At 42.3% G+C, this 25,322-nt stretch overlaps 2 pseudogenes; both read right to left on the bottom strand.

Moving 5' to 3' along the window:
- Positions 1-1,029: 1,029 nt before the first annotated feature.
- Positions 1,030-7,251, bottom strand: LOC141264724 (forkhead activin signal transducer 3-like; annotated as a pseudogene).
- Positions 7,252-22,674: 15,423 nt separating this feature from the next.
- LOC141264723 (forkhead activin signal transducer 3-like) lies at positions 22,675-24,675 on the bottom strand (annotated as a pseudogene).
- Positions 24,676-25,322: the final 647 nt, after the last annotated feature.

The raw sequence follows: 25,322 nt of genomic DNA, 5'->3' as shown, positions 1-25,322 counted from the left end.
AACCGCTCAGCCATGCAATCCAGATGAAACAGAGTTGGCCTCTTCGTGGGACATAAGGATTATCAGCGGACAGATGAAAAATATGGTGTTTTATTATTTAAAATTTTATAGTAATAAATGGGTAAAAGAGGATGGAGAGTGTCTATTTCAAATGAAAGACTTTTTCCTGTGTCTTTATTTAATTTTCAAAACGGGATTAGTAATGGGGGTGTTTTATAGATGCCTCTCCATTAATAACCCCTGCGCTTGGTGTCAGCTGACATTACAAAGCTGATATCAACCCCACAAATATTACCCCACTTGTCACTGCGCCAGGGCAAGTGAGAAGAAGAGCCGGGCAAAGCGCCCAAATTTGCACATTTATTGGATGCACCTCTTCTGGGGCGGTTGCGGGCTGCTATTTTTAGGCTGGGGAGGGTCAATATCCATGGCCCCTTCCCAGTCTGAGAATACCAGCCCCCAGCTGTCTGCTTTTTTCTTGGCTGGTTGTCAAAAATGTTTTTGATAACCAGCCAATATAAAACAGACAGCTGGGGGCTACAGCTCACAGCTATCAGCTTTGCTGTTGCTGCTTAGGAAAAATAGCGGGGACCGTATGTTTTTTTTTTTTAAATTTGTTTTGCTTTTTTACACAGTGTGCCCTAGTCAATCACAGCCAGGCCAATACGTGACATAGCTGTGATTGAGCTGGAAGTGCCCACACCAGCAAAGCTTGTTGATTGGCTGTGCTGCAGCCCTTGAACAAACTTTGTTCGGGATGCTGAACCTGAACAGTACCATGGGCTTCCACGGGCACTTTACAGTTTGGGTTTGACTATCTCTAATTACTAAAACTGGAATCTTACAGAGATACTTGGCGAATAGAAAATTAATTTTCATGGGGAAACTTTACGCTCACATTTACATATAAAGAACCAGGATAATAATTTTTATAGTGAAAAGCAGTTTATTAGGAGTAAAATAGCAAACACAAATGAACAACTATTTACAAAAGCCGGAGAAGATTGAGCTATGTCCTTGGTGGTCCCTTCATGGACCTTGGTAGGGAATATTCCCAGCTCGAGTCATGTATCCTGGGATTTCAAACACCGTTCTGTTGGGTGGGAAAACTACAGGAGGGTGATTAAATTCCAGGGGTCGTAGGGGGAGGGGTAATTGTGGTCGCAGGCTGGGGAGGTTTTGGGCAGAAGGATTAGAACAAGATGTGAAGGAGGGATTGGAATAAGATGGTGATGGATAGTTATACTGGGGTATGGATGGGAAGTTGGGATAAAGGACAAGCGGGTGTACACTGGGAGGGGCAACTACATTGGGAGCAACACATCGTGAATAAGCTGTAGGAAGATTCCACAAGATCAATGGAAAACAGGATGCAGGGTCTGGAGAAGAAGAGGTGGACGGAGCAGCAGCTTCCAGGTCTGGTCTGTTGGGCTCCATGTTTGGAAGAGGATGAAGGTTGTAAGCCAAAGGCCTGTAGGGATGTCCATGAAGGATGTAGGGGGCCAGGTCAGGTGCATAGATGTCCAGCATGGTGACCGCAGTGTTCTGGATCTTCATGGCATCATGAGGGATCTGACTCACATCCACTGTCCAGAAGTTCCCTTTGGCCTGAGTATTGTGTGGATCCTTCAGCACCTGAAATAAAAATGAAATAAATTTAGATAATGATTCAAGTAAAATTTAAATTTACGAAAGTTATTACTGTATATAGGGGTCATAGAGAAGAAATTATGTGAAACTTTGTATGTGGGAATAGTGGCTATATGGGATATATGGAGGGTTGCTCCAGGGCGTGTACATAGATAATCATGTAGAAGATGTACATACAATAGGTTGTCTCTTCTTTTACTACGAGGATCACACTTGTATCATCTACATATTTAATGTAATATCTGTGCCTTGAGTAGGATGAAAGCTTTGATCGGGGGATGGGTGGATAATGGAGGAAAATTTCTCTAGAAATTAGGGAATAATCACCTCGGGATACAAAAGTCTGGGAACTTTGGGTGTTTTTATATGGGTCTTTAGGGTGAGGGGGCATTTATCAATTATATTATGAATGGGATATGGATTGTCAGAAACTATGTAGCAAAGCGATACCTTCTAATATAATGTGAAATTGTTACAAAAAAATAATGTAATAATAAAACAACTAAAATTAAGCAGATGAGATTCATGAGCTGGAAACTGTTACTGAGGTTATAAATAGGAGGAGACATACAGCGCTGTGTGTGATGAGGTTTATGGAGGAGAACCTGGAATCCGCTAATGTTATTATGGTGAAATTACTTTTTGTATCAGAGTTGAAAAGTGTCCAGAAAGAGATCTGATCTAATGGTAAAATGCAACAATTTTCTTTTGAACTTGTATTAGAAACCTGACATTTCCATGTTTTCCACCATCTTATAAATAAATACATCTTACAATATAAAGAAATCTCCCCTTATATGCAAAAACCCAACGTTCATTAGAAGAGAGTCACCCCAATAAATGACCACACGGAGTCCTCACCTTTCTGAAGCAGTCGTTAGAGGACAGGTTGTGTCTGACAGAGTCTTTCCAACCCTTATATTCTCCATTGAAGATTGGGAAAAATTCACTGATCTTCTCTAAAATCTAAAAAGACAAAAAATAACCAACATTCAGTTTTGTAAATGTATTAATAATAGTGAACCGCTTTTATTGTGAATTCTCCTTTACTACAAATTGTTAGAAGACCACTCAGTAGAAGTACAGCCTTAAAAGATTTGTAGTGTCCTAAGTCCATCTCCCACTAACTTATTCCTTTATAACATCGTTCTCTTACCTGCGACAGCTTCAGCTTCTTGTCTGGGGATATTTGTATTACCAGCGCAATCATGGCCAGGTAAGAGTATGGAGGTTTGGGGTATCGCTGGTAATTCTTCTTCCCACAGGTTTTCTCCTCCAGACCTGGTGTCATGTCTGGGTCACACTGTTCATTTTTCTCCTCTCCTTGACCACCGACCACGTTGGAGTCCATCTCCATGTGCTCAATACTGAACATGTCAGGTGTTGGCATATTGAAGGTCTCCTTGGTTTGGACTTCTGAGTTAATGTCTCACAGATGTCTTCACAGATGCCAGTATTAGATCTGATGTGACCCTGGACCACTGAAGGAGCCTTGATAAGTGCTGATCACCCCACCTCAGGCTTTGTTATGTTAATACCCCCAAAACAAGATGGAGCCCACTGCTGGTAACATCTCAACTGCTATATGAAGACCTAGATCCTTAAAGACAATAGCAGTATGAATACACAAAGTTTCAGTCCTTGAGTGTGATCCATCGTTAAAATATCTTTTGTCATGTTTACCATGTATATATTGTGTATACCATGTGGCCCCTTGTGTGTTAATCACCGGCCGCATAGATAATGCTGAGGCCTACAATGACATAGACTGTCTATAGGGACAATATTTTAAGCCTTGACTGAAGATCTTACTTTTTGCGAGTTTGTATAAAGTCACTTACAGACCAAATTACCAATCATTTCTCTTAAATATATATTTTAAATAATCCAGTAAAATATTATCTTCCACATTGATAATTATGGCTTTTCCCACTCCAACCCATTATTCCATGTATTCTGATGAATATATTTATAGGTTTTACACTTCTTACTTTTGTCTTTATCTCATTATCATTATTCAGGTGCATTAGATTGTTAGTGGGGGGTTTCCACAGTGGGGCACTTTGGATGCAGGATTACGATGACTGATATCTATTGGATAACATATGCTTTTACTGTTTTTTTTTGTATAATTTATACTTTTCATATATCAATTACTGTCTCTCTATACGTATACAGTCATATGAAAAAGTTTGGGCACCCCTAGTAATCTTAAGCTTAATGTTTTATAAAAATTGGTGTTTTTGCAACAGCTATTTCAGTTTGATATATGTAATAACTGTTGGACACAGTAATGTTTCTGCCTTGAAATGAGGTTTATTGTGCTAACAGAAAATGTGCAATCTGCATTCAAACAAAATTTGACCGGTGCATAAGTATGGGCACCCTTATCATTTTCTTGTTTTAAATACTCCTGCCTACTTTTTACTGACTTACTAAAGCACTTTTTTTGGTTTTGTAACCTCATTGAGCTTTGAACTTTATAGCCAGGTGTATGCAATCATGACAAAAGCTACTTAAAGTGGCCACTTGCAAGTTGTTCTCCTGTTTGAATCTCCTCTGAAGAGTGGCATCATGGGCTCCTCAAAACAACTGTCAAATGATCTGAAAACAAAGATTATTCAACATAGTTGTTCAGGGGAAGGATACAAAAAGCTGTCTCAGAGATTTAACCTGTCAGTTTCCACTGTGAGGAACATAGTAAGGAAATGGAAGAACACAGGGACAGTTCTTGTTAAGGCCAGAAGTGTCAGGACAAGAAAAACATCAGAAAGGCAGAGAAGAAGAATGGTGAGATCAGTCAAGGACAATCCTCAGACCACTTCCAGAGAGCTGCAGCATCAACTTGCTGCAGATGGTGTCACTGTGCATCGGTCAACTATACAACGCACTTTGCACAAGGAGAAGCTGTATGGGAGAGTGATGCGAAAGAAGCCGTTTCTGCAAGTACGCACAAACAGAGTCGGCTGAGGTATGCAAAAGCACATTTGAAGAAGCCTATTTCTTTTTGGAAGAAGGTCCTGTGGACTGATGAAACCAAGATTGAGTTGTTTGGTCATACAAAAAGGCGTTATGCATGGTGGCAAAAAAACACAGCATTCCAAGAAAAACACTTGCTACCCACAGTAAAATTTGGTGGAGGTTCCATCATGCTTTGGGGCTGTGTGGGCAATGCCGGCACTGGGAATCTTGTTAAAGTTGAGGGACGCATGGATTCCACTCAGTATCAGCAGATTCTTGGCAATAGTGTTCAAGAATCAGTGATAAAGTTGAAGTTACGCAGTGGATGGATCTTTCAGCAAGACAATGATCCAAAACACTGCTCCAAATCTACTCAGGCATTCATGCAGAGGAACAATTACAATGTTCTGGAATGGCCATCCCAGTCCCCAGACCTGAATATCATTGAACATCTGTGGGATCATTTGAAGAGGCAGTCCATGCTCGGCGACCATCAAACTTAACTGAACTGGAATTGTTTTGTAAAGAGGAATGGTCAAAAATACCTTCATCCAGGATCCAGGAACTCATTAAAAGCTACAGGAAGCGACTAGAGGCTGTTATTTTTGCAAAAGGAGGATCTACTAAATATTAATGTCACTTTTCTGGTGAGGTGCCCATACTTATGCACCTGTCAAATTTTGTTTGAATGCAGATTGCACATTTTCTGTTAGTACAATAACCTCATTTCAAGGCAGAAACATTACTGTGTCCAACAGTTATTACATATATCAAACTGAAATGGCTGTTGCAAAAACACCAATTTTTATAAAACATTAAACTTAAGATTAATAGGGGTGCCCAAACTTTTTCATATGACTGTATATGGAAAGTGCGCTGGTGGTTTATGATTTGCGCCTTTTCCTTATTTTTTTATTTTGTAAGTTCCTTGTTCACCCATCAGTAGACGTCTGTATTATTTAGCGGCACACACTTACTCATATTTATACAGTGAGGGAATAGACTCATTGACCATGTGAGTGGTTACCCCCAACCTTATAGTGGACTATTTCCTGTGGCTAATATCAGGGGGGAGGGTGTTACTAAAGATTGATCCCCTAGACCCCTCTAAAGAAGCTTGAATTTACGCGATTCATTCAACTTGATGGACCTGATTCGTTTTTCAGCCTATGTAACTATGTACATATCGTTTTATCTTGTGAGACCTCATTTGCACAAACATTTTGGGATGTTTGTCTTTCCCTAGATAAAGTTGATAAATTTCATGGATTCCACTTTCCATAATTTTTGCATGACGCGGTTTTATTATTTAATCTTAATAACGTTTTCCAAGTGTATAAATTGAGGAGATTACAGCCAGCTGGTGATTATTGTCATCCATAATGACAAACTTTGATCATTATTACTATTGTGTTGACCACTCTGAAGTCCTCCATACACAAGTCAAAGGTGGGTTGCCAAATGATCATTCCTCAGTTGTTTGATAAGTTGTTAGTACTGAAATTGGACATTTTGGCCTGCTTTTATCTTATATGACCAAAAACTGGAATCCTGAGGGACCCTAAAGACGATGCTTTGGTCGATCTTTCAGGTGAAAGCCGAGTCGGTTGTCTCTCTCATACACTGGCCGAGCACTCCTGTCTTCTCTATGAGAAAGCGACCAACAGACATCTCTGCCAGAATTTTATTTCTAGGAGAACAATGCAGACGAAAGTCCAAAATCAGACATGTCTGATGAACATCTCCCCCCGACAATCAACTGGCCGATCTCCCATACACCTTAGTGCTGGTGGCACCTATCAGTTTCAGAGAGTTTGGCCGACAATAGTGTAATGTGTATGGGGGGGCTCTAGTCTGAGATATGCTTAAACATACCTGCTCTAATGTTCACAAGAACAGAGTGAAAAGTTCATTTTCCAATTTTTAAAGTAATGCAAAGTTCAGCAGAAATATATAGATGGATCTCATCCCATTCATCAGCAAAGCAAAATCTGCGAAAACTCTGATGGTGAAAGTTTTACTCTTCTTAAAGATTCCTCACCTAAATTCATATCTTTTGAACACTTGTTTTTTCTTTTTTCTGCTGTTTACTCAAGTAGAATTTTTTTACATTATGTTCTAATAACAAATACGATAAGAGATAACTGTGCGAATTCTCATTGACCCTGTGATTTCTGCACTTTTTTAGCCATGATTGGGAACCTTTGCTTGATGTGAGGTTTTTTAAAAACCTGTGGAAAAAAGTCCTTGAATGATAATTTTTCTGTAGCTTCACCAGAATCTGATTTGCCGGATTCCTTACAACAACTATGGATTATTGAATTCTATATGACAATGGTAACAGTAAAGCTGTGATTATTTTCTGTGTAAGATCTCCCTGTCCGGCTCCGGTCGTCTTCTGCTCCGGCTGCTGTGTATTTACATTAGTTACAATGTGATTGACCCTAATCTCCCCCTATGAAGACCCCCTTGTTCCACTGATTTCTCACCGCAGGAGGCTCCATATTCCTGATCCCTCCGGACTCTGCTGAGAATAGAAGACTTGTTGTCATGTAACACCTTCCCCACCTGATGTTTCTGCTTCCGAGGAGCAGAAGATTTACATAGTATTACAAAGTGCGGGGATAAGTCACCAGCCATGTTTCCATCTTCCTATAAATCCCACCATATTTTTCATTATAATTAAAGATTACTTTTTGCCATTTCCTTATTTTTTAGAACATTTTTATCTGATCTAATACCAGATATGTATTTATCTACTTCTTTGTAGATTCTGCTTGGAAATGAAGACACAAAAAAGTGTAAAATTTTACTACAAATGTTCAATCTTTGAGTTCAGAGAGGCACAGCCCCCTCCGGCTGATGCCATTTAGGCTCTTTTGGGGGCAGTATGTACGGATATATTTTTCCAATAAATTATAAATTAGTAGCCATTGATATAAATGTTACTATATATTTTTCCTGTTGAATGTTTATATCCCATAATCACCTCCTGAAAAAAAAGTTGTTTCTTAGAGATGAGAAAAGAATAAAAAAAATTGGGGAAGAAAATTTAAAAATGAATTTTCCGGTGATCACCATTTATTCCCAATTAGTAATGGAGCAATGAAGATCAGTTGTTGGATTAGACCACTGCGCTCCTTCAATCTTTAGATTTACCCCAACAATTCAATGAATTCTCTATCTTTGGGCATTTCCTGGTAATGTGGAGAAAATCCGCCTCTTCCAGGGCACATTGAAGACAAACATTGTTTTTCATCTTCAGCTGTATAATAAAGTCTGTGAATTAACATAAATAGGATAAAATGATGAGAATAAGTTTCTGATATCAGATTGGAGCTTTGATAAATATCGGCCATTGACTTTTGGTCATTTTTCCTTCATCGATTTCCCATTTCACTTATGATGGAATCTGTTACTGCAAAATTCCGATGTTTCTCTGCCGGACACCAGACTGTTGTGTGGATCAGAGGCGGAAGATATTGGGGTATAACCTAAATATTGGGGAACAATCCTAAATCTCTCCCTATTGCTCGATTTCCTCCACACAGGTTTGATGTGTAAGTAATTACCTTTATAAACCAGAAACCTGGATGTTAACCCTTCTTGCCCCAGGAAATGCTGTTCCGTCACGGTGCGGGTGTATAGAGAAGAAGCATCGGCAGGTACTGTCTGTGTTCTGTATATAACACCGGCCTTTATCAGCAGCGTCCGAGTTCGATCCAAGGCCACAAGATAAAAAAAAACATAAAAATTCAAATGAATTCATAACAAGATGAACAGGTATCTCATGGAGTGTGAGCTTGCTAACTTATTAAACCTATAAATTGCACACACACAATACAATTATTAAAAAAAATCATTTTATTAATTATATTAAAATATACAAAATTGTCATCACTAGTGTTGAGCATTCCGATACTGAAATATCGGGTATCGGCCGATATTCGCGGTATCGAAATTCCGATACTTAATTCCGATACTTTTGCAATATCGTATACCGGAATCGGAAGTTCCCATAATGCAATGAGCCATTTTCATTTTATTCAGCCAATGAGGATCCTAAGAAGTGTGGGCACATCCTGTTAGGCATGTAGGCATCTTAACTAATGGCATGGCTGTGATTGGCTGCTGAAATGATGTCATGATGAACTATAAAAGCCGCCGCCGCCATTTTGAGCTCACTCTGCTGTGAATTCAGTTAGGGATAGGATGCTGTTGTTCTGAGGGACAGTTTTAGCTACCTATTTGCTCTATTCTGCTTTACCCAAGCTACTTTATAAATCGCTGTGCCTTGCAGCGCTAGTGCACAGTTCTCTGTGCTGTTCACCGCTTTCTGCAAGGTCTGTGTGTGTGAGTGCAGCTCACCCTGTAGTGTGTGCTTCAGCCACGTCTGGTTATAGTGCACTCAGTGTGTGTCACTGCCTCATACATTGTCCTTTTTTGCCAATTCATAATTTTTCCTGATATCTCCTATTAGTGTGGTGGTTCCATCCGTATTCAGCTAAATTGGTTCCAAACACACTATATAGGAGTAGGTAGAGAATTTTTTTTGGTCTTGCAGCGCTAGTGCACAGTGCTCTGCATCTGTACTGTTCACCGCTGTCTGCAAGGTCTGGTGTGTGAGTGCAGCTCACCCTGTAGTGTGTGCTTCAACCACGTCTGGTTGTAATGCACTCAGTGTGTGTCACTGCCTCATACATTGTCCTTTTTTGCCAATTCATAATTTTTCCTGATTTCTCCTATTAGTGTGGTGGTTCCATCCATATTCAGCTACATTGGTTCCAAACACACTATATAGGAGTAGTTAGAGGAGCCTTTCTGCAGCATTGGGCCCTGCAGCCCCAGCCAGATTAGTATTAGCCTATTTTTTGCAGCCTCATCTATTGCATTGTAGGTTACCTTCCTACATTGTAATAGCTACAAAAAGTTTGTGATACTATCGTTATTACATCTTTAGGCACATCCAGTGTCTTTTTGTGACAAAAAAACCTAAATAAAGTTCACCAAACACTCCACTTTACAGTTGTGTAGGCCACATTAGCTCATATTAAAGTCTAGTCCACACTTTATAAAATTAGTGTTTCTTATACCTGTTAGCAGCTGTTCAGGAATAAGCACACTAAGCCCTTAGTACTTTTCTGCCTATCTTTATCAGTCTACCAAGATGAAGAAGGCAGGGAGTAAGGCATGTGGTCGTGGGCGTGGGCGTGGAGTTTCTGCAGGGAGAGGACGTGATGATTCTGTGCCTGCAGGGAGAGGACATGGGGATTCTGTGCCTGCTGCGGGCACCAGTGACTCAGCATCCCCCAGTTTTAGCAGGGAACAGTCCTTTATGCGCAGCTTTGTAGGAGCTAGCCATACCCCACTGCTGCGGGAGGACCAAATTGAAGCCGTTGTCGGATGGATGGCAGCTAACGCATCGACTTCAATTAGTTCCAGATCCTCTCAGGTCCTGAGCACTGAAGAGCACCCATCTGTCTCTTCACCACCTGCCAAATTGCCCAGGCAGTCAGAGAGCCCTGGACAGGAGCCATCTCTACTTCTGTTCTCTGAATCTCTTGGCTTGGAAAGAGGGGGCCAGCCAAGCAGAATTCGAGAATTTGAAGAAGAGGTAGTATGCAGTGATGCGCAACCGTTTTGTCTCTCTGAATCTGAAGAGGCGGATGGGCCAGTGCCTATGGTCAGCAGCACACCTCAGTACGCATCTGATGATGAGACTCAGGTGCCACTTTCTGGTGCGTACTGTGCTGTCGAGACTACCCAGGAGAAGCAGTTGTTTGAAGGTTTGAAGAGGGTGGTGTAGATGATGAGGTCCTTGACTCATCATGGCGTGAGGGACAGGAAGGTGGTGGGAGCAGCTCTGAGGAAGAGATTCCCCGAACAGCCCAAAAAGGAGGGAGAGGGAGGGGCAGACTTGGTTGCCTGTAGCCTCCACTTCGGCACCCATTAGGAGCATGGCTCTTCCAAAATCCAAAGCGGGCGCTCCCAAGACTTACAGTGCCTGGTCCTTTTTTGACACAGTTGCAGATGACATTTGCTTTGTCAAATGCAAGCTGTGTAATCAGAAGGTGAAAAGAGGGAAAAGTGTCAGCAACCTCAATACCACAAATATGTGGAAACATGTGCGGACCAAGCACGTGGTGGAGTTACAAAAACACACTGAAGACCTAGGCCAACCTACAGCGCCACCTACCACCTCTTCAGCTCGTGTTGTAGCCTCTTCCTCCAGCTCACACACAGCTGGTTCGGCTTCCTCACAGGATCGCCATGGAAGAATCTCTGGCACTGTTGTACAGAGACACAGTGTAATTCCACCCACAGCACCACTTTCCCAGTCATCCTCACACTCCCAGGCCAGTCTACAGCCATCGTTAGCACAGGCATGGGAGAAAAGGCGCCCATACTCGGCAAACCACCCCCAAGCACAAGCTCTGAATGCTGGCATTGCTAAACTACTGGCCCTTGAAATGCTATCATTCAGGCTGGTGGAGACTGACACATTCCGTAACTTTATGGCATTGGCAGTCCCACAATACAACGTGCCCAGCCGATTTTATTTCAGCAGGCAAGCCGTCCCTGCCCTGCAACATCATGTGGGGGGGAAAATTAAACATGCGCTACAAAACGCCGTCAGTAGCAAGGTCCACCTGACCACCGATGCGTGGACCAGTAAGCATGGACAGGGACGATACCTTTCCCTCACTGCCCATTGGGTAAATGTTGTGGAGCCGGGTACAGACATTGAGAGTGGCGCTGTACGTGTTCTGCCAACTCCAAGGATTGCAGGAATCCAGTCTGTACACATTGACTCCTCCTCATACTCCAGTTCCTCTGAATCAGTGCTGCAGGAGCCGTCACGGTCTACCTCCACATCGACCCGTGAACGGTTACCTGTTATGGTGACCAATATGAGCACAGCCGTGGCCAAACGTCAACAGGCCGTATTAAAATTAATTTCTTTGGGGAATCGAAGCCACACAGCGCAGAAGCTCTGGAATGCCATCAAGCAGCAGAGCGACGTGTGGTTTGTGCCAGCGAATCTCCAACCAGGCATGGTAGTGTGTGACAATGGCCGAAATCTGGTGGCAGCTCTGGGCCTAGGCAACCTCACTCACATCCCATGTCTGGCACATGTGCTCAACTTGGTCGTGCAGAGTTTTTTGAGGGACTATCCGGATCTTGATGCACTGCTTCACAAGGTCCGCATAGAGTGCGCTCACTTGCGGCGTTCCAGCAATGCAAGATCACGCATTGCAGCTCTGCAGCGCCGATTACGTCTTCCGGAACATCGCATCATATGTGACCTACCCACCAGGTTGAATTCAACGTTACATATGTTGGAGAGGTTGTGTGAGCAGCAGGCAGCAGTAATGGAGTACCAGCTGCAGCAGGCGCAAACAAGTCGCAGTGCGCGCCGTTCACACTTCACCACCACTGAGTGGGCCTCTATGAAGGACATTTGCCACGTTTTGTGTGCGTTCGATTATTCCACGCGGATGGCGAGTGCAGATGATGCACTAGTCAGCATGACTATCCCCCTTATCTGCCTGCTTGAAAAAACACTGCAAGCACTAAGGGACGAGGTTTTGGAAGAGGTGGAGGATGAGGAGTCACAAATGCCATCTGCTTCTCTGCGCAACGTGGTTCCTCACAAAGGCCTAGGCAGGGGACACTTTGTGAGGAGGATGAGGAGGAGTCAATGGATGAGGAAGACATCTGTCCAGAGGAGGGAGGTACACAATGCTCTAGTAGTCAGTATCTAGAGCGAGGGTGGGGTGATGCAGAGCAGGCAGAGATCACGCCTCAAGCAGGGGACAGCGTTTCTTGGCCAGTTGGCAGTCTGCAGCACATGGTTGATTTCATGCTGCATTGCCTGAGAAACGACTGCCGCATCGCCCACATTCTCAACACGGCTGATTATTGGGTGTCCACCCTCCTAGATCCTCGCTACCGGGACAACTTACAAAGCCTCATAACACCGTTGAACCGGGAGCGTAAAATGCGGGAGTACCAAGACGCACTGGTGCATTCCATCATGTTCTCCATTCCAACCGAGAGCAGTGCTGCTAGTGCTTTACAAAGCAGCTCAGTGCGTCGAGGCAGTGGAGGAAGCTCTGCACAAAGAGGGAGCAGAAGCAGCGCCTCAGCACAAGGCAAGACCAGTATGGCCGAAATGTGGCAAAGTTTTGTGTCCCCGCCGACACAAATGTCTACACCATCACAGACGGCTCCAGTCAGCAGGAGGCAACGTTTCCGTCAGATGGTGACAGACTACATGTCTTGCCCTCTTAGTGTACTCCCAGACGGCTCTTCTCCCTTCAAGTTTTGGGTCTGTAAGCTAGATACATGGCCAGAGCTAAGTCAGTATGCATTGGAGGTGCTAGCTTGCCCTGCTGCTAGTGTATTATTGGAATGCGTCTTTAGTGCCGCAGGTGGTGTACTAACAGACCGTCGCATGCGACTATCCTCCGATAACGTTGACCGGCTTACTTTTCTCAAAATGAACAAGGCCTGGATCTCTCATGAATTTGCCAGTCCTCTTCCAGAATAAATAATTGTTTGCAAAAGTATCCAGGTCTAATGTTCTGTTCATGTTTCTACCACCTGAACTGTAATCCCTGAGCTCCAACACCGCCAGTTGGCGCTCGGAAGTGCCGTCTGCACAGTCAACACTTGCTGCCGTGTTATTGGGGTTCAGTAACGTCAGCTGTTCCCCTGCTGTGCGGACGGCAATTTCTCCTGCTCTGTCCACATTCTCACTACTACAGATTTTAAAGTTTCTCCAATTACACCTCTGGCTCCTCTGTTTTCAGTATTATCCCTGAGCTCCAACACCGCCAGTTGGCGCTCGGAAGTGCCGTCTGCACAGTCAACACTTGCTGCCGTGTTATTGGGGTTCAGTAACGTCAGCTGTTCCCCTGCTGTGCGGACGGCAATTTCTCCTGCTCTGTCCACATTCTCACTACTACAGATTTTAAAGTTGCTCCAATTACACCTCTGGCTCCTCTGTTTTCAGTATTATCCCTGAGCTCCAACACCGCCAGTTGGCGCTCGGAAGTGCCGTCTGCACAGTCAACACTTGCTGCCGTGTTATTGGGGTTCAGTAACGTCAGCTGTTCCCCTGCTGTGTGTCCGGCAAATTCACCTGCTTTGTCCACATCCACTGTACTACTGATTTAAAACTTGCTCCAATTACACCTCTGGCTCCACTCTGTTTTTAGTATTCACCCTGGGTTCCAGTACCGTCAGCTGGTCCTCGGTAGTTCCATTTGCTCTTGTACCTTCTACTACCCATCCGGGTTCCAGTACCGTCAGCTGGTTCTCGGCAGTGACTTTGGCATGGGTACTCCCTCCTGCCCAGCCTGGTTCCAGCACGCCAGCTGTTTCCGGGTAGTGTCAACGTCACTTTGCCTCCAATGCGTTGTCCTGTCGTGTTGCGGTCGGGTTAGCCGACTCTATGGTGCCTGCAGTTTAGGTGACTCCTATGTGGGCTGCGGGATCTAGCAATGAAGGCTGGTTCCATAGTGCCTATAGGACAAGCACCCCCTGTAGGACTGTGGGTTTTGGTAACTGCGGCCGGCTCGCGGCCTTGAACTTTTTTTTACATGGGTACCTTCTGCTACCCATCCGGGTTCCAGTACCGTCAGCTGGTTCTCGGCAGTGCCTTTGGATTAGGTGCCTCCTTCTCGGTATCCAAGTTCCACCAACGTCTGCTGGTCCTTGGTAGTGCATTCTGGCACAGGTACCTCCTGCTTAGTAACCGAGTTCCAGTACCGTCAGCTGGTCTTCGGCAGTTCCATTGGCTCTTGTACCTTCTGCTACCCATCCGGGTTCCAGTACCGTCAGCTGGTTCTCGGCAGTGCCTTTGGATTAGGTGCCTCCTTCTCGGTATCCAAGTTCCACCAACGTCTGCTGGTCCTTGGTAGTGCTTTCTGGCACCTCCTGCTTAGTAACCGAGTTCCAGTACCGTCAGCTGGTCTTCGGCAGTTCCATTGGCTCTTGTACCTTCTGCTACCCATCCGGGTTCCAGTACCGTCAGCTGGTTCTCGGTAGTTCCTCAGCTTTCTTGTACCTTCTGCTACATTTCCAAGTTCAAGCTTTTTGAAATGGTTCTTGGTAATCACTCTGGATCTCCCTGACGAGGACCCTGAAGACGAGGACCCTGAAGACCAACCCTAAGAAGACGAGAACCCCGAAGACAACGACCCTGAAGACAAGGACCCTGAAGACCACCCCGAAGAAGACGAGGACCCTGAAGACCACCCCGAAGAAGACGAGGACCCTGAAGACGAGGACCCAGAAGACGAGGACCCTGAAGACCACCCCGAAGAAGACCAAGAAGATGACCCTGAAGAAGTTGACCAAGAGGACAAAGAAGAGAAGACAAGCACCAAGATACAGAAGAACAAGAGACAGAAAACCAAGAAGCAGAAATACAAGAAGCTGCAGAACAAAAAGCGGAAGAACATTAAGCATAAGACTAAAAATCAGAGCAAAAGATAATATCTAAATTATAAGCAGAAGATGACTAAGCAGTGTATGGGGGTGAGTCCGTTCCTCCTCGTGGTGCCCCTGGAAAAGACCTGCTGCTGTAGGCCAAACTGAACGCGGACAAATCCTGTTGTAAATCTTTTGTGACGGGCAGAACGAAAGGTGTAATGTCCAAACTTTTATAGATAACAACTACAGGAATGCCTGTCACAAATAAGAATATGATGAAGAAGAAGAATATGAAGAAGATGAAGAAGTAGAATATGAAGAATGTAAAAAAAAAGAATAATACGAAGAAGGTGAAGAAGAAGAAGATGAAGAAGGTGAAGAAGAAGAGGATGAAAAAGATGCTGAGGATGATGAAGGAGAAAGTGTGGGAGAAGTAAAAAAGAAGGTGAAGAGCATGGAAGTAGTGAAACATAAATATCTGACAAAATATAAAAATACTTAACATAGTCAATATTTCCGTAACTCAGAACGTCTTAAAAAATATATTAATTCCTGCTATTCCATTTGATTGGGCTAAACCTCTATGCCTTTATTGTCTCCCCCACCTCCCCCAATACATTCTACATTATTCTTAGTTGTTTTCCTTCATGTAGAATTAACCTACAAGGAAAGAAAGGGTTTATTTTCATTCCGATATTTCTGTCCCATTGACTTGCATTGGTTTCCGGTATCGGAATCGGCGATATCCGATACTTTTTCGGTATCGGTCCGATCCAATCCGATCCGATATTTCCCGATATCGGAAGGTATCGCTCAACACTAGTCATCACTAATAAACAAATAATAATCCTAAATCAGAGTGGAAATAGCTCTGGGATTGCATCTTATTCCAAACGCCTTCTATATATCTCCACTTAGTCAATAAGTTATAACCACAGTTCATCAATAGTACATCATCTAGTTATTAAGGTTCTGGATTGCACTCTATCAAAAATTGAATACTGGGATGAAATATCCAATTGCTAATTAAATCTATTATGTAGTATAGTTTAAAATGAACATTTATTGAAAAATTCATAAAAACACATAAGAGACAATAATACAAAAGAGGAAAAAAGTAAACAGAAAAATGGGCATCTGAGGGTAGGTAGAAGCATAAATCGATATATAAAATAATGTACAAAAAAACACACAATGACCAAAGCCAGCCTAAGTAAAGACACATATGGAAACTATCATTTGGGTAAAGTGCAAAGTGCAACAAGAATGTCCCAAGTGGGTAAGTACTAAGACTACTAAGTAATAAGACTTACCCACTTGGGACATTCTTGTTGCACTTTGAACTTTACCCAAATGATAGTTTCCATATGTGTCTTTACTTAGGCTGGTTTTGGTCATTGTGTGTTTTTTGTACATGATTTTATATATTGATTTATGCTTCTACCTACCCTCAGATGCCCATTTTTCTGTTTACTTTTTTCCTCTTTTGAATTATTGTCTCTTATGTGTTTTTATGAATTTTTCAATAAATGTTCATTTTATACTGACCATGAGTCACATTTATAGGTTCTTTATTCAATAAGGGATATCTGGTCACCAATTATTTTGCTTTTGGATTTATGTAGTATAGTTGTAGACAAATAAAGTGAATAGTGCATACCGCCCACTATAAAGATAATACATAAATTCATCACATCAAATACTATTGTAAAGTGACCAGTGCAAAACTGTATTAGCAAAAACATACGCCAAAAAATGTCAATAGTCCATTAAAGAATGGCAGACAAAGGGAGATAAGGATACAGACCCAGTGCTCTTGCCACACGCCCGACGCGCGTTTCGCCTAGCTTTCCCTCGTGAAGATGATGTACTATTGATGAACTGTGGTTATAACTTATTGACTAAGTGGAGATATATAGAAGACGTTTGTAACAGGATGCAATCCCAGAGCTATTTCCACTCTGATTCAGGATTTTTTTGTTTTGACGAGTATGTTTATTTTAATATAAAATATATATATATATATATATATATATATATATATATATATATATAATATAAAAGGATTTTTTTTAACATTTAAAAATGAAGAAACAAATCCCCAACAATCCAATGGAAAACGGTCCTGAGAACAGATGGAAAGTGTCCCAGGTGCCCTGAAGACATCGTAACAGATCTTAAACACATGTTTTGGGGTTTTGGGGAGAGCGGTAATAGGACTGATTTATAGAATATGTAATATAAGGGGCCAAGAGATCCTACAGTGGGGTTGTTGGGATATGTGGGGAATTAATGGGTCCGGCTGCAGATCAATTGGTTATTGCAAAAATACTTCATCAAGCCAGGAAAATGATTGTGAAACGTTGGTTACAGGAGAAGCTTCCAAGATGAGTGGAAAGAATAAATTCATTGATCGGGAAGAAACAACTTGAAAGGAAAATCTCTATGACGAGAAAAGCCTGAAGTAAGTCTGAAAAACCGTGGGAGAATTGGCTGCAATGTCCTGGCATTGTCTCCGAGAATCTGACAAGACGAAGAAGGCTGGAAAGGGTTAATGACGATATAGACGGAGGAGACCGGTGCAGTAAATGGGTGCGGTGCTAGAAGTCTGGTGCAAAGCCAGAACCAAGGGGGTACTGAAATGGTTAAAATGCTCCAAGTGTCAAAAATGTATGGAAGAAAGTGGGCTAAGAAGAAGAAGCTGAAAGAGGGGAGCGGAGAAGGTGTTAAGGGGGTCTTATAGGGGGAGAAAGCAGTGGGGGTTCCTTGCCTTTCATATGTATTATTTAGCACTCGCTCATTTCTGTTCTCTGAGGGAATATATTCATTGACCATGTGAACGGCGAACCTCATCCCAACCACCGAGTATTTGCTCTGGCTAATATCAGGAGGGAGGGGGTCACCAAAAACTGGACCTCTACGCCTCGTCTAGTGAAGTCTGAATTTACAAGGTGCATTTACTGTTTCGTCTTGTGGGCACCCCATTCACAAGAAAACGATTAAAGAGTAACAGACGTTTTAATTTTTATTTCATAACTCAATAGTGGCCATGAAAATAAGTAACAACGTCCTATATCTCAGAGAAATCCGCTTCTTTCTCCTCCAGGACTGAGCTTTCACTCTCAACTCAGGGGGAACATTTGTAAAATCTGTATTCAATGAAGAAAGACAGACATGACTGAGATAGATGGCAGTTGGTGCTTGCAAAATTCTATGGAGAAAGGGAGGGGGTTAAAGACAGACATTTTGACATTTTACTTCACATTCTCCTGAAACAAAAGTTACAGTTTTTGCAAAGTGCTGAAAAAAGAGATATGGACCGCACAGGAAAAAAATCATAAAATCATACATTGATCTAATGCCTCTCGGCAAAAATGTATATACTGAATATGAGGTTCCTAGTTTAACATTCTGCTCAGACTGTATGAAGACCACTGCCACGTCACGGCGAACCTCTCAGTGGGTCCAAACTTATTGCCTTAAAGGAGCGGCGTCGTGCGCTCACCACCGCCACAGTGGCCATGCTCCAGCAGGGCAGGCGGCCCGGACCCTCCCAGCGCCCATACTGCAAGACTGAGCCCCCACAATTCCAGGCCACACCACTCCACAGGCGGCCCCCCACTCTCCTTCCCCAGAAGGAAAAAAAAATACAATTTTTGTTTCTGTGAGTTGAGAAAAAAATAAAACCTAAGAGTCCTCAAAGGTTTTGTTCATTCTGAATTTGTAATAACCATCTTCATACATACAGGTTTTCCTTGTTTTTTCCTCTCTTGGATTGGGAAAGAATTTTATCAATCTATTGTTTCAGCTCGATCTTCACCAAATAAGTGTCCTCGCTCGTCCCCTAGAAATTCTGTCCATAATTTCCATTTATTTTTATAATTGGCTGCTGTCCCTATAGAGATGTAGAAGTTCCTTTCAATGATTAATACCCGATTAATGTGGCATTTGTGTTCTCACAATGTAGGAAATTCTCCGGAGAACCATTTGTCCTCGATTAGTAATTCAGCAATAAAAATCAATTGTTGGATTACCGCATTTTTCGGACTATAAGACGCACCGGATCATAAGACGCACCTAAGGTTTTAGAGGAGGAAAATAGGAAAAAAAATGTAAGCAAAAAATGTGGTCATGATGCCCTGTTATGGGGGAGGGGGTCTGCTGCTGACACTGGTATTGGGGTAATGTCTCCCAATTCTGTTAATATTCTCCATCCTGGTATGTATGGCCCCTCTTTCCTGGTATATGTGGCCCCTATCCCATCCTTATATACGTGGCCCTCATCCCCATCCTGGTGTGCATGGTACCCCTTTATCCCCCATCCTGGTCTTCATGACACCCCTTTATTCCCCATCCTGGTATGCATGGCACCTCTTGATCCCCAATCCTGGTATGCATGGCACCCCTTGATCCCCCATTCTGGTCTTCATGGCACCCCTTGATCCCCAATCCTGGTATGCATGGCACCCCTTGATCCCCAATCCTGGTATGCATGACACCCCTTTATCCCCCACCCTGGTATGCATGGCACCCCTTGATCCTCTATCCTGGTATGCATGGCCCCGGTCATGCTGCCCACAAAAAAATAATCATACTCACCTCCTCTCTCTGCTGACACTCTTACTACATGAGTTGCGCATGGCAGGGCGCACATGACATCCCTGCAATGCGCCCTCACACAGTGAAGTGCTGTGCCGGAATAGTCACTGCTCCTCATGCCGGGACTCTGCGTGGGGAGCGGTGACCATTCAGTCTCTTCAATAGCCGTCACACTGTACAGCACCCCGGCTCCTGCTGCCGTTCTGCGGCCAGCGTGCCCGCTGTTAAAGACCCATGAATATTCACTACAACCCATGGGAGTGGGTTGTAGGGAATATTCATGAGTTTTATTAGCAGGCACAAAGACCGCAGAGCGGCAGCAGGAGCGCGCTGCAGGTACAGTGTACGCGCTATTAAGGAAACCGAATATTCATTGCATTCCACGCCCATGGGCATGAGGAGCAGCGAATGTTCATTTTCTTTAGTAGCGGGCACAGCGTTGGCTGCAGCAAGCGGCTGCTACCTCCTGTGCCCCGCTGATCCCCCGCTGCCGCTCCCCCATACCTCCTACCACACAGAGCCATACAGTATATACAGGTATATAGTATTCGGACTGAGACGCACCACACACTTTCCTCCAAAATTTTGGAGGAAAAAAGTGCGTCTTATAGTCCAAAAAATACGATAGTTCTCCGCTCTTTCAATTTTCACATTCCCTTAACACAGATAATATGGGATTTATCGGGATTTCCTGCTATATCAGTGCTTTAACCCCTTCACATCCCCAGCCTGTTTTCACCTTCCTGACCGAGTCAAATTTTACAATTCTGTCACTTTATGAGGTAATAACTGGAACACTTCTATGGATCCCACTGATACTGAGATTTTTTCGTGACATATTGTACTTGATGACATTGGTAAAATCTGTTCAATATGACTTGTGTTTATTTGTGAAAAAATTGGAAATTTAGAGAAAATGTTGAAAATTGTTGCAATTTTCACACTTTTAATTGGTATGCCCTTAAACCAGAGAGTTATGTCACACTAAATAGTTAATAAATAAAAGTTCCCACATGTTTACTTTATATCAGCACAATTTTTATTTTTGTTAGGAAGTTGGAAGGGTTAAAAATTGACCACCGATTTATTTTCCAACAACATTTACAAAACCAATTTTTTTAAGGGACCACATCACATTTGAAGTGACTTTGAGGGGTCTATATGACAGAAAATACCCAAAAGTTACACCATTTTAAAAACTGCACCCCTCAAGGTGCTCAAAACTACATTCAATTAATGTATTAACCCTTTACAGGTTTCACCAGAATTAAAGAAATGTGTAAGGAAAAACTAAAAATTGTACTTTTTCCCCACTAAAATATTGATTTAGCCCCAAATTTTGCATTTTTAAAATGGTAACAGGAGAAAATAGACCATGCAATTTGTTGTGCAGTTTCTCCTGAGTTCACCAATAGTCTATATGTTGTGAAAAACTACTATTTTGGCACATAGCAGGGCTCTGAAGGGAAGGAGCGCCAATTGACTTTTGGAATGCAAAACTGGCTGAAATCGATAGCACAAGCCAAGTCGTGTTTGCAGAGCCCCTGTTGTGCCTAAACAGTGGAAACAGCAAAAAGTGACCACATTTTGGAAACTAGATCCCTCAAGGAATGTATCTAGAGGTGTGGTGAGCACCTTGAACCCCCAGCTACTTAACAGAATTTTATAACATTGAGCCATGAAAAGAAAAAAAATCTAATTTTTCCCCACAAAAAAGGTTGCTTTAGCCTCAAATTTTTCATTTTCACAAGTTAACAGGAGAAAATGGACTATATAATTTGTTGCGCAATTTCTCCTGACTACTCTGATACCCCATTTGTGATGGAGAACTACTGTTTGGTCGCATGGCAGTGCTCAGAAGGGAAGGAGCACCAATTAAATTCTGGAGCGTAATTTTGGCTGGAATAGATTGCGGACGCTATGTCACATTTGGAGAGCCCCTGAAATGCAAAACAGCGGAAACCCCCACAAGTGACCTCATTTTGGAAGCTACACTTCTTGAGAAATTCATCTAGGGGTGTACTGAGCATTTTTAACACTCAGGCGCTTCACAAAATTGTATAATTGCTGAATAAATGAAAAATTACAATTTTTCCACTAAAATGTTGCTTTGGCCCCAAGTTATTAATTTTAATAGGCATAATAGGAGAAAATGAGACTCGGAAGGGACTGAGCGCTATTTGACTCTTGGAGAACAAATTAATGTCAGTGTTATACAGCCAGAAACCATCTTTAACTAATACAATCAGATCCCACAATAAATGTCATTGGATCTAACACAGAAAGAAAATAATTGCAGGCTTTGTTTGCCTCCCAACAAAAATGGGCTAAACAGCCATCAAAAGGTGTGCACTTAAAAAAAATCTATTTTATATATAAAAAAATAAATAGAGAATTCAATGTCAAGTGAGATAAATGTGTATATATATATATATAAAATCACTTGACATTGAATTTTCTATTTATTTTTACGTAGTAAAACATAAAGTGTAAATATTTGATATCAGAATAAACATACTGATTGATAGAGCAGAGTGAGGCTTTTTAATGAAAATCTGGTTCTACATGCGGAGACGAGGCGCCCATACTGATCCTCTGCGCCTCTGGTTATATAATGAGACATACAGAATCTCTTCTCAAGAGGTTTATGGAGATATTGACCCAAAATGACTAAGGCCGGAATCTTACACAGATAGTTGGTGACTAGAACGTTCATTTTCACGGGAAGCTTTAGGGTCACATTTACATATAAAGAACCAGGATAATAACTGTTTATAGTAAAAAGCAGTTTATTAAGAATAAAACAAAAACAAGCAAACAATGAACAACTATTTACAAAAGCCGGGGAAGCTTGAAGTGTCCTTGGTGGTCCCTGGATGGACTTTGGTGGGGAATATTCCCAGCGTGTGTGGAGTATCCTGAGATGTCAAACACGGTTCTGTTGGGGGAAAATTGACAGAAGGGGATTCATATCCAGGGGCCGTGGGGGAGGGGTAAATGTGGTCGTAGATTAGAGGAGTATTAATAAGGCGGATTGGAAGAAGATGGAAATGGGGGATAAAAATAAGATGGTGATGGGTAGTTATACAAGGTTATGGTTGGGTAGTTGGGATGACGCACAAGTGGGTGTATACTGGGAGGGGGATCAACGCATCTGGATATGATGTGGGAAGGTTCCATAGAATCATTGGGAAAGAAAATTCGGAATCTGGAGCAGAAAAGTTGGCCGGAGCAGTTGCTTCTGTTTCTGATCTGATGGGATCTATGTGGTTTGGAAGAGAATGAGGATGGGAACCTATAGATCTGTAGGGATATCCATGAAGGATGTAGGGGCCAGGTCAGGTGCGTAGATGTCCTGCTTGCTGACCGCCGTGTCCTGGAGCTTCATGGAATCAGGAGGGACCCGACTCACATCCACTGTCCAGAAGTTTCCTTTGGCCTGAGTCTGTTTTGGATCCTTCAGCTCCTGAAATAAAGATGAAATAAAATCAGATAATGGTTCAAATACATTTCTAATTTCAGGAACATAAAGTCACTACTGTATATAGGGGTCATAGAGAATAAGTTATTGTGATAATAACTTTGTAAATGGGAAGGGTGGCTATATGGAAAATGTGGAGGGTTACTACTGAGCGTGTATATACATAGTCATGTAGAAGACGTTCATACAATAGGTTTCCATTTTTTACTCAGAGCCTCAGACTTTTCCCTTCTACATTTTTAATGTAAGTAATGTCTGTATCCATGTCTGTGTCTTGTGTGAAGGCCTTGAGCGGGGTGTAGGATCGTTCCCTAATTTCTAGGGAAATTTTCTATCAATATAGAAAAGTCTGGCATCTTTGAGTTTATTTTTAGGGGTCTTTAGGAAGCACTATTTTTCAATTATATTAGGAATGGGAAATAGATTTTCAGAAACTGTTATCAATATGATACCTTCTAAAATAATATCAAATTCTTTAAAAAATATTGTAACAAAAAAGACGCCTAAAATTAAGCAGATGAAATTCATGAGCTAGAAAATTGTTACTGCGGTTATAAATATTCTGTGAGATGAAGAAAAGTCCTGACTCATTAGAGGAGAACTACAGCGCTGTGTGTGATGAGGTTTATGGAGGAGAACCTGGCGTGTACGAAGCGAATTAGATAAAATTACTATGAGCTGAAACGTGTCCAGAAAGTGAGATCTGATCTAAGAGACCATTGTAAAATACAGCAATTTTATTAGATCTTGTATTAGAATCATGAAATGTTTAAGGTTTAAGACAGGACTTGTAGCTAGTTAAGTAGGTGTTACTCCGTGCACCATATTGATGATTTCACCCGATTTCCACCATTTACCATCTCATAAAATGATGCATCTTAAAATGTATAGAAATCTCCCCTCATACATGAAAACCAGCAACGTCCATTAGAAGAGAGTCACCCCAGTAAATGACCACGCTGAGTCCTCACCCTTCTGAAGCAGTCGTTCGAGGACAGGTTGTGTCATGGAGTCTTTCCATCCTTAGTATTCTCCATTGAAGATGCGGAAGAAGTCGCTGATCTTTTCTAAAATCTAAAAGCAAAGAAAAAACCTCAGTCCTACAAATTTCTTAATAACAGTGAACCTTTCTATCCTAAATTGAGAATGCTTTTCTATAGAGCATTTCTTAGAACTGAAGTTTTGTATTGAGGGTAAAGAACCAGCAAGAAGTTTAGAAATCTTTGAACCTGGATGTTTTCTGCTGTTATAACATTTATCAGTTAATTCACACAATGCAGGGAAATCTTAGTATTTTTTCCTGTGTGTGATTGAGCAGAAGACATAATTTGTCCACTCAGTGTGAGAACAGCCTTAAATGATTTCTTGATATCCTCTAATTGTCCTTTATAACATCGTTCTCTTACCTGCGACAGCTTCAGCTTCTTGTCTGGGACACATTGTATCACCAGCGCAATCATGGCCAGGTAAGAGTATGGAGGTTTGGGGTATCGCTGGTAATTCTTTTTCCTGGAGGACTTCTTCTCTTTAACTGATGTCATGTTTGGGTCACACTGGACCATCGTCTTCTCCTACACCACCACCCATGTTGGAGTCTATCTGCAGTATCTTCTCAATGCTGAACAGGATCGGTGATGGCATATTGAAGGTTTCCTGGGGTTGGATACTAAAGTTGAGGTTTGAGTTGTTGTCTTCACAGATGCCAATATTAGATCAGATGTGAAAAGGGCTTGTTAAGTGCTGATCCCTCCACCTCAGGCTTTGTTATGTTAATACCACCAAAACAAGATGGAGCCCATTGCTGGTAACATCTCAACTGCTATAGAAAGACCTAGATCCATAAAGACAATAGCAGTATGAATACACAAAGTTTCAGTCCTTGGGTGTGATCCATCATTAAGATATGTTTTGTCATGTATATATTGTGCATACACTCAGTGTATACCCTGCCGCCCCTTATGTATATAAACGCCCATAGTGATGGCAGCTTGTGCCCTTGTCTGAAGAGTTGCATTTTCAAAAGACCAAATTAATAATCATTTATTGATTTCCCTTGTGATTCCATCTACAATATTATGAAGGTGCAATAGATTTTAGTGGGTACCACCGTGGGGCAGTTTAGATACAGACGTGTTACGTCCGTCATCCACGGGCTGACATATGGTGTTAGATGAAAATTATGAGCTTA

The sequence above is a fragment of the Phyllobates terribilis genome, unplaced genomic scaffold (assembly GCF_046119375.1).
Source record: "Phyllobates terribilis strain yellow unplaced genomic scaffold, ASM4611937v1 Scaffold_4__5_contigs__length_816908805, whole genome shotgun sequence".
Lineage (NCBI taxonomy): Eukaryota > Metazoa > Chordata > Amphibia > Anura > Dendrobatidae > Phyllobates > Phyllobates terribilis.
Note: the sequence above shows the minus strand (reverse complement) of the source record. Positions and strands in the feature narration are given on the sequence as shown.